The following is a 9,637-nucleotide window of genomic DNA, read 5'->3' as shown; positions in this document are numbered from 1 at the left end:
ACATTTGACCATGTGATTGTGAACACAAATAAGCTCTAAAGAAAAAGGAATCATACAGGCAAAAAAGGAAAACAGCAAACATTACTGAGTTAAGCATACAATGAAGTCAAGAGCTCACCTAACAGTTTAATGTCTTCTGCCTCCTCTGCCAGCATTCTTGTTACTATGACAGAATGATATATGACTGTTAACAGCTTAAATCCTTAGAGCGATACCTAAATTTTTTTTTGCCCTGTATATTTGGATTTTTTGGGGGGAGGCTCCTCCCCCCCAAAATAATGCTTATCAGGGCCAGCAAATTCCCAGCAGTGATGTAATGGACTGCAGCTGAAAGCAAAAATGTATTTGTTTGCTTGTTTAAAGTATTTATGTGCCACCCTATGGCTTATAAAACTGCCAGGACAGCTCATAAAAAACCATAAAAGGAATATCAAGTACTATAACAATGGACAGAATCTTGCACAATGGGTAAACAACATCACCCAGCTTCAGTGTCGTACTGGAAAGCCTGGGGTAAACAAGGTTTTTGGCTAACCCTGGAGAGACACCAGATTTAAATCCAACAGATCCGTCTCTTTTGGGAACATAACAATTTTGTTCATTCATGTTCCACATTAGAAATGGTAGGTCCGAGTGTGTACATTATAGATATGTGTATTACCAGAAACAATAGCACAAGAGGTCTGGAGGGTGGCAACACAAGAATAGGCCTTCTCTGCAGTGGCTCCCCGTCTCTGAAATGCTCTCCCCAGGAAAGTTTGCCTGGCACCTTCATTATACCCCTTTAGGCAAAAATGTCCCCTTTTAACCCTTTGGTTAATTTGATTGACATCCTATGTCCTTTTAAAATGTGGGGTTTTAATGGAGGTATTGGGTTGCTGCTGTTTTCATTTTGATTATGTCTTTTGTGCTCTCATATTTTGATTTTAATCTGTGAACCGCCCTGAGACCTCTGGGTATAGGGCGGTATATAAATTCAAAAAAGAAAGAAAGAAAGAAGGCAAGAACAGGAGTGTTCTGAGTCTTTTTCCTCATCGTCGCCTCCCTTACTCTGTAATTTGTGACCTGGCATCATTATGCAATGTCCTAACACCCACCAATGGCAGGGTAGCATTTCTGCTTAATGTCAGGGTCAGAGTTCACAGGCCTAGTCATATGAGGTTCTCTCTTTTCTTGACTAGATGGTGCATACATTCCTCTGACATTGGCTTGGCTTTATGACACAAGGGCTTTCTGTCCAATGCCGCAAGATCCCAGGTTGTACATTAGTCACATGTTCTCCTTCTACGTGGCTCTGCTGACGACTCAAAGGAACACCAGAAGCTGTCTCAAATTGAATCAGTCCACTGGTTTATCTTGATTAGTACTGTCTTCATTAAGTGGCAGTGGCTCTTCCGACAAGGATATCTCCCAGTCCTACCTGGATATAATGGGAACTGTACCTGGGATTGCTTGTATGCAAAGCACACAATCTACAGCCATTCCCACGTGAATACACTTGGTCCCCAGGAAGTGATAGTGAGCGAGGAACTGGAGTGCCTAAAGGAAAGGATCTGCATCTTAATTTAAAATTCAGAGGGATTGTCGAAGAAGAAAATGAAAACATAAGGGAAAGAATAGTTAAGGAACTAGCAAAATGGCTGCAGATGAAAGAGGAACAAGTAGCATACACCATAGAGAACGCATTTAGAATAAGAGGGAAACCACAACAAATCAAATAAAAAAAAACCCCGGGAGACTGCCTAGTAATTTTTAACACCATAGAAATGAAAAATACAATAGTAAGAACGAGCTTTAAAAAAAAAGCTGATGATTGGAGAACGTCCAATCGTCATTTTTAAAGAAATTCCAGTCAGGATTCTACGCAAAAGGGAAGGATATACACAGTTGACAAGTGTGCTGAAGAGAAGCACAATTCAGTATAAATGGGAATTCCCAGAAGGGGTTTCCTTCTATTACAAGAACAAAAAATTCAAGTTGACAGATACACATGAAGCAGAAAAGTTCCTGAGAAGGTACAAAAAAGATCTGGGTAGAGAGGAAGCAAGACAGCGAGGAGGTGACCTGGATGCGGGGGGGAGGGAGACGGGGGGGAGTGGAGTTGGGGGCGGGGGGGAACGGAGGAGGAGACGGAAGACACAAAATCGGAGGAAGAAGAGGAAGGAGAAGACAGAGAATCCAACAGAAAGAATAACACCAGATTCTAAACCAGAAATAAGGATAAAGCGCACGCAATAATAACCCAAAATGTCTCTTAAGTTTCTTTCGTGGAATGTGAATGGTTTTAACGATAAGCCCAAGAGAAACAAATTTGAAAAGATTATAAAGAAAAAAAATATTGATGTCATTTGTTGCCAAGAAACTCATGTTGCCAAAAAACATAAGCATATTCTAATAAATAAGAAGTTGGGAATAGAATTCATTAATTCAAACTCAAAGAAAAAAAGAGGGGTAGTAATCTATGCGAAGGAGAAACTAGAACCCAAACAAATTTGCAAGGATGAGGATGGAAGAGTTTTAGGAATTCAAATTAACTTCCAGGGAGAGAAAATAAACGTGGTAACAGTCTATGCCCCAAACTCAAATAGAATGGAGTTCTTTAAAAAACTGGAACAATCTTTATTAGAGCTAGACAACAATAAACTGGTCTTACTTGGAGATTTAAATGCGGTTCCGACGCCAGAACTAGATAGAAGTACAAGAAAAAAGAACATAAATCAAGGGAAACTACCGAAATCGTTTAATGATCTGGAAGAAAATCTGGACCTAATAGATATATGGAGATACAAAAACCCTACAATGAAACAATTTACCCATTTCTCTGAACCACATCAGAGCTGGAGCAGGCTGGATCAGATATGGATCTCAAGAGAACTAATAATAAGAACGGAGAAGTGCGAAATTCTACCCAGAACCTTATCGGATCATAGCCCAATAACATTACAATTAAAGTGGAAGATTCAAGGGCTGTACAGATGGAGAATGAATGACTACCTACTTGAAAAAGAAGAAGTGATCGAAAAAGCTAAAATTACCATTAAAGACTACTTTGACTTAAACATCAACAAAGGGACAGGTATAGACACAGTATGGGATGCTAGCAAGGCTGTGTTAAGAGGCCTCCTGATACAACAAAATACCCAAAGAAAAAAGGCTAAAGAGAAAAAAAAAGAAGAATTAATCCATCAATTGAAAGAATGCGAAAAAAATATGATAAAAAACCCAAATGACGATGGCTATAAGCAACAATATAAAACGCTCCAAACAGAATACTCGATATTAATAAGCCAAGAGGTGGAATGGGGAATAAAGTTAATGAAACAAAGGTCCTTCGAATCAGCAAATAAAATTGGAAAGTTTCTGGCGTGGCAACTGAGAAAAAGAAGAAAATTTAGTACCATCAATAAAATAAAAGTTGAAGAACAAGTCTTGGAAGACCCCAATGAAATAAAAAAGAACTTCCTTAAATTCTATGAGAACTTATACAAAAGAGAAGAAGAAGATTTAACGGGCATTGCAAAATATCTAGAAGAAAATAGTCCCAAAAATATATCAGAAGAGGAAAGAACCGCCTTAAATAAACCCATAAAAATAGAGGAGATCCGAGAGGCAATCAAGAGGATGAAACTGGGGAAAGCCCCAGGCCCAGACGGGTTATCTGCCAAGTATTACAAGGTCCTAGAGGAACACTTAACACCAGTACTATGTGACGTAATCAACGAGATACTAAGAGGAGGAAAAATGCCAGCATCCTGGAAAGAAGCCTATATCACGTTGATTCCGAAACCAGATTCAGACAAACTTAACATCAAGAATTATAGACCGATTTCATTACTAAATAACGACTACAAGATCTTCGCAGATATAATGGCACACAGACTTAAAAAGTGTTTAACTAATCTCATCCATATTGACCAGGCCGGTTTCCTTCCCAACAGACAAATAAAAGATAACATTAGACATACAATAGACATCATTGAATATTTAGAATGTCATAATGAAATTCCCGCTGCTTTAATGTTCGTCGATGCCGAGAAGGCTTTCGACAATGTCTCCTGGGGTTTTCTGATAAAGTGCCTGGAAAGATCAGGGATAGATGGCATATTCCTGCAAGGAGTTAGAGCAATCTACACACAACAAAGAGCTAGATTAATTATTAACAATACCCTGACAGAACAGTTTGAAATAGCAAAAGGCACTCGACAGGGGTGCCCTCTGTCACCGCTGTTGTTTATCATGGTTTTAGAGATAATCACAAACAAGATAAGAAAAACCCCAGAGATCCGTGGCATAAAAATAGGAGCGAAAGAATATAAACTGAAAACATATGCAGACGATCTTATGCTGTCATTGGAAGAACCAAAAGAGAGCGTCGGCAAAGTGTTAAAGCTACTAGAGGAATTTGGAAAATTATCCGGATTTAAATTGAACAGAGCAAAGACTAAAATAATGACCAAAAATATGGAAGAAGAAACCAAAAACGATCTTGAAAGTCAAACTGGAATTAAAATAACTAAAAAAGTACAATACCTTGGAATCTGGTTAACTATGAAAAATATAAATCTGATTGAAAATAATTATAAGAAAACATGGAAAGAAATAATGAAGGACTTGGATACATGGAATAGAATACATCTCTCGTGGTTGGGGAGAATGGCGGCGATTAAAATGACCTTACTACCTAAATTACTCTTCCTATTTCAGAATATACCGATAATTAGAGGAACCTCAATATTCAAAGAATGACAGAGATTACTTTCTAAATTCATTTGGCAGGGAAAGAGACCAAGAATCAGATTTAAATTGCTCACAGACCAAAGAGATAGGGGTGGCCTTGCGGTTCCAAACTTGAGGTTATATTACGAAGCTGCATGTCTTTGTTGGGTAAAAGACTGGATTGTCATCAAAAACAAAAATTTGTTAGATCTAGAGGGGTTTAATCTAAGATTCAGTTGGCATGCCTATTTATGGCGAGACAAGGGAAGGGTTCATAAAGGTTTTTCTAACCACATTTTCAGAGGGCCACTGCTGGAAGTGTGGGAAAGGAATAAAAAACTGTTGGAGCAGAAAACGCCCTGGTGGTTATCACCAATAGACATTTTAACAATTAAAAAATTAAATATAGAGGGGGAAAGATGGACATATGAAGATTTACTAACCAAAACAGAATGCGGGTGGAGGATTAGACCTTATGCAGAAATAAAAAGCAAGCTGACTGGCTGGATTCAATACCATCAAATTAATTCAATGTGGAGGGAAGATAATAAGATCGGAATAAATGACAAGAAATCTAGATTTCAGATTGAAATAATAGAAAGTAAAACAAAATTATTATCAAAAATGTACAACCAGTTACTTGAGTGGGACACCAAGGACGAGGAAGTAAAGGATGTAATGGTGAAGTGGGCGGTAGACCTAGGGTACAACATAGAGTTTGACAAATGGAAGGCATTGTGGTGTAAAGATATGAATTTTTCAGCATGCACGACACTAAAGGAAAACATGTATAAGATGATGTACAGATGGTACATAACGCCGGTAAAACTACATAAAATGTATAGAACGGGCGATAAACTGTGTTGGAAATGTAAGAGCAAGGAGGGCGAATTCATTCATATGTGGTGGACGTGCGAGATTCTCAAAAAAATTTGGGAATCCATCTATAATGAATTAAAAAAAATTCTTAAATACACGTTTGTTAAAAAACCCGAAGCCTTCCTGCTGGGGATAATTGGTAAGGATATCAAAGAAGAAGATAGAACCTTTTTTCAATATGCAACGGTGGCCGCCAGAACCCTCATAGCACAGTACTGGAAAACACCAAAAATCCCAACACTAAAGGAGTGGCAACTTAAATTATCTGATTATTTGGAGCTGGCTAAATTGACACAGAAAATAAGAAATCAAAGAAGTGCAAAATTTAACAATGAATGGGATAAATTTAGGATATATATGGAAATAGAGACAAGGGGAAAATTAAAATGTTGATCAGAAACACATATGTACTTATAGAAATCACAGTAGGCATGAGATAGCGCTTACTACGTAAAAAGTTTTATTAAGGAATAGACACAGCAGATAGATAAACAAGATAATAATTTCCGAAATCGAGATAAAGGGAAGTCGATCAATGTCATCAAAGTGTATGTATTTCATGTTTTGTTTGTTTGTTTTTTTCTCTTTTTCTGTTTTTTCTTTTTCATTTTGTCTTTTGTATGTTTGTGAAATATATTTATGTCAAAATTTAATAAAAAATTAAAAAAAAAAGGAAAGGATCTGCCTAAAGGCTCTATTACTATTAACATTAGACAAGAGAGGAGATTAAAGAGTCCTTTGCCTGCATCTCTGCCTGGGTAGAAGTGAGTTAGTGGGCGCAGGCAATGTTCCTGAGATCCTTCAGGAGGAAGGGCAGGATGTGAATTCAAGAATAAATAATCAGCATTTCCCCAGTGCAAAATGTGTCCCTTTTAAAAAGGAGTTGCCAGTCAAGGATTTAAAACATAGGAAAAGGACCTTCCCTCTCAGGTCTCTTTTTTATATATATATATATAAAATCATTTGCATTAGGCTTCTGATTGAACCATTAAATTCTTCTAATGGCTGATTGAGCCATTAGATTAATTAGTTCAAGAACTTACGATAAATTAAAAAGACTCCCCAATTAATTCGGCATTTAAGGGGGGGCATCTATCCAAGTACTTACAACAACCACAGAGGAAAGCTGCCACATTACAGATTTATTAATTTATTTAGTATTTATCTTATTCTCTTCCTTTTCTCACAAGCTTCCTATCATGAGACCCCAGGGTGGTTAACAATATTCATAAAATGCAACATTAAAAGAACTCCTCCTGGCTCAAAGAGTAGAGGGTGATGCCTGCTGAGCTATCTGAACATCTTTTTAAAGTATATTTTCTTTCTTCGGAATTGTTTTTTGTATGTGTGCTTTTGCGTGCATATCATTTAAAGCATGCTTCCTTTCTTCATAGCCATTATTTTTATTCAGAGGTATATTTCATCAATCAATGGATTGTTTTATATGATCTGTTCATGAAAAATTTATGTAAGGAGTGGTAGCCCCATGTTTGCAGGTAGTGCTTGGGTGAAATCAGTTTATACCGTAACAACAGGCTAAAACGGAGCTGTTACACTTCAGTGTGTTGTTAAATATGCACATTTTACTGCTCTAATTTGGTCTAATTGGCTGGTAGTTTCTCTTTGTTCGGTGTTTTTGCATGGCTTTTCAGTAGTCGGAAATATCTGATTCCTCACTATTACTGGGAATGCAAACGGAAGAATTATGACATACAAGAAAGTAAATGGAAGTGGATAATTGCAAGCCAAAGTGGATGTTTTGATCCGCTTGTAGGGAAAACAGGTGGCAGAAATTTCATTGCCAACATGTTGGTTGCATAAATTCCAGCCTCTTAAAATAATATCTATAAAAACAGGCTATTTAAAGATCATTTGAATGTTGATAAAAGGCATCTTCTGAAGAGTGCGATGGAAAATGTGTATAATTTTCAAAATAATCTGGGGAAGATGTTGAAGGTTTACAAAATGGGAGAGGCTGGTAACATTGCCAACTCTTCCCTCAAGCATCTAACTTACCAGTCTGGTGGTATGGCATGCAGCGTGCCAGAAACTTCCCAAGCCAGCTAATAAATTAAGCAGAACATGATGCATTGTCAATGCCATCTGCTGCAGGTCTCAGCACTGACACAGAGCAGCAACTTCTGCCCCAAACGGATCAGGCCCTCCCCCAAATGGTGGTATTGGCCATTCTGAACCCAGGCTGGTGGTTTACCTCTCTCCAGACTAACCATGTGCTGAAACCAAGTTCTATCCCATGGTTTCTGATTTGTCTAGGAGGGCTAAACAATGAGCTCTTGTCTAGGCAACATGTTAAACTGTGGCCATCTGTCATGGATGCTTTAGTTGAGATTCCTGCAGAGCAAGGGGCTGAACCACATGACCTTTGGAGATACCTTCCAACTCTACAATGCTATGATTCTATGCCTTAGCTCAGTGAGGCAGCAAATTGACTGGCGAAGAGTGACGTGGCCAGAATTTCATGAAGCCTGCACACTTGTGCATTTGCACTATGCCATGGTTTGGCTTGACATGACATGCGAATCAGGCCACCCTCTGTTATTTGGCTTTCAGAATTGCAACAACCATGACAACTAAATCAGAGAAACCAGCAAACTCACAGAACACTTTCTGCAGAAAAGATGCCCTCTGCATTTCACTGATTGCAAGTATCTACTAGATATATGTTTCCCGAAATGTCTCTTTCTCACAGACACAAGAACAATGTCCTCAAAGAATGATGTTTGATAGAATCATAGTGCTGGTAGGGACCCTGAGGGTCATCTAGTCGAATCCCCTGCAATGCAGGAATCACAGGGTTATACTTCCACGCAGCAGCTCTCAACTTTCACTGGCTTTCTGGGAGAGCTATCCATTGGTAGCCAATTCAGAAGACTTTGCAAAATCTACCAGTGTGTCTGTTTTATCTGCTTTCTACCAGCTTTCATATCTTTGAAGGTTATTGTGTGGGAGCTGAACTGAAACACTCGTCAACCCTCTGCGGTTGGCATCATTGAGAATCTGGTTGCTGTATTACATGCATGATAAACCCACGATAAACAGTTACCTTTAAAAGGAGAACTGGAAAGAAATGATTTTATTAAACAGACCATCAGCTGCACGTCTCGCAATGTGAGACAACATTACTGAATGTAAGAATGTTGGGTGCCACATCTGATACACCGGGGGGGGGGGGGGGGGACACCACACAATTTAAAAACCACAACCAGCCATCTGGTCCTCTCCTCCAAAGAGCAAACAAACAATGTGTTTCAAAGCATTTCAATTCTGTTAGCCATATCCTTTATGACTTGGAAACATTTCCTATTATGTATTCAGGGATATTATTTATGAATTCCCAAATTTTGAGAATTCATATGGAAAGATGGTCTGAAGCTGAGCAAGACAGGAACCCTAAGTTCCCTAGCCCTCCTTTCTCAGCTGACTTCACCCCATCTTTCTTTCTTTCCACCCCTGCTCTCAGCCCCTTGGTGAGACATTTTCTCTGTCCCCCGGCTCACCTTCATCCTTACTTCAGACTTCTGCATCCTTCCTGTCCTCCCTTCAGTCGGGCTCAGCTCTAGCCTGCTCCAGTGGCTGTGCTTGGAGAAAGTACTGCCTTTGTGACATTACTAGCCAATGCACCAATCCCCACATCTCAGAATTCTTGTCCATTGGTGGGGAGCGGTGTAAGGCCTGCAGATGATGTCACAAGGGCATTACTTTCTCCCTAAGATGGGGAAACCTTTCATGTCAGTTGCCCATGTAGTTGCTAGGATAAAAAGGCATTTCGAAGCAACCTTCTAGGGGCCACATGCCAGTGGCTGGTGGAGTCAGAGGCAGAAGTAACAAATGCAAATTTTACCTGTGTGAAGTAGGCTAGTTTCTTCGCACAGTCACAAGCCAATCTCTATCCTCCATCAGCCAAACAAGAAGCATTATCAGAGATCAAGAGCAAACCTCTGGATCTATAGGTTCAGTACCCTAATGGCTGATGCTTTTAACCTGACACTTATGTGCCCTATTTCCCCTCAAATACAAAAAT

General features: G+C 39.0%; 1 long non-coding RNA gene across 1 annotated transcript; it reads right to left on the bottom strand.

The window, feature by feature from the left end:
* Positions 1-6,856: 6,856 nt before the first annotated feature.
* On the bottom strand, positions 6,857-9,194 carry LOC307216005. Its single transcript, XR_013838872.1, has 3 exons — positions 9,114-9,194; positions 7,612-7,658; positions 6,857-7,277 (listed from the first exon to the last, which is right to left on the bottom strand). It is a non-coding gene; the product is annotated as an uncharacterized lncRNA (long non-coding RNA).
* Between the last annotated feature and the right edge of the window lie 443 nt (positions 9,195-9,637).

This window comes from Podarcis cretensis (genome assembly GCF_951804945.1).
Source record: "Podarcis cretensis genome assembly, chromosome: 5".
NCBI lineage: Eukaryota > Metazoa > Chordata > Lepidosauria > Squamata > Lacertidae > Podarcis > Podarcis cretensis.
The sequence above is the reverse complement of the archived record's forward strand: the minus strand, read 5'-3'. Positions and strand labels throughout refer to the sequence as shown.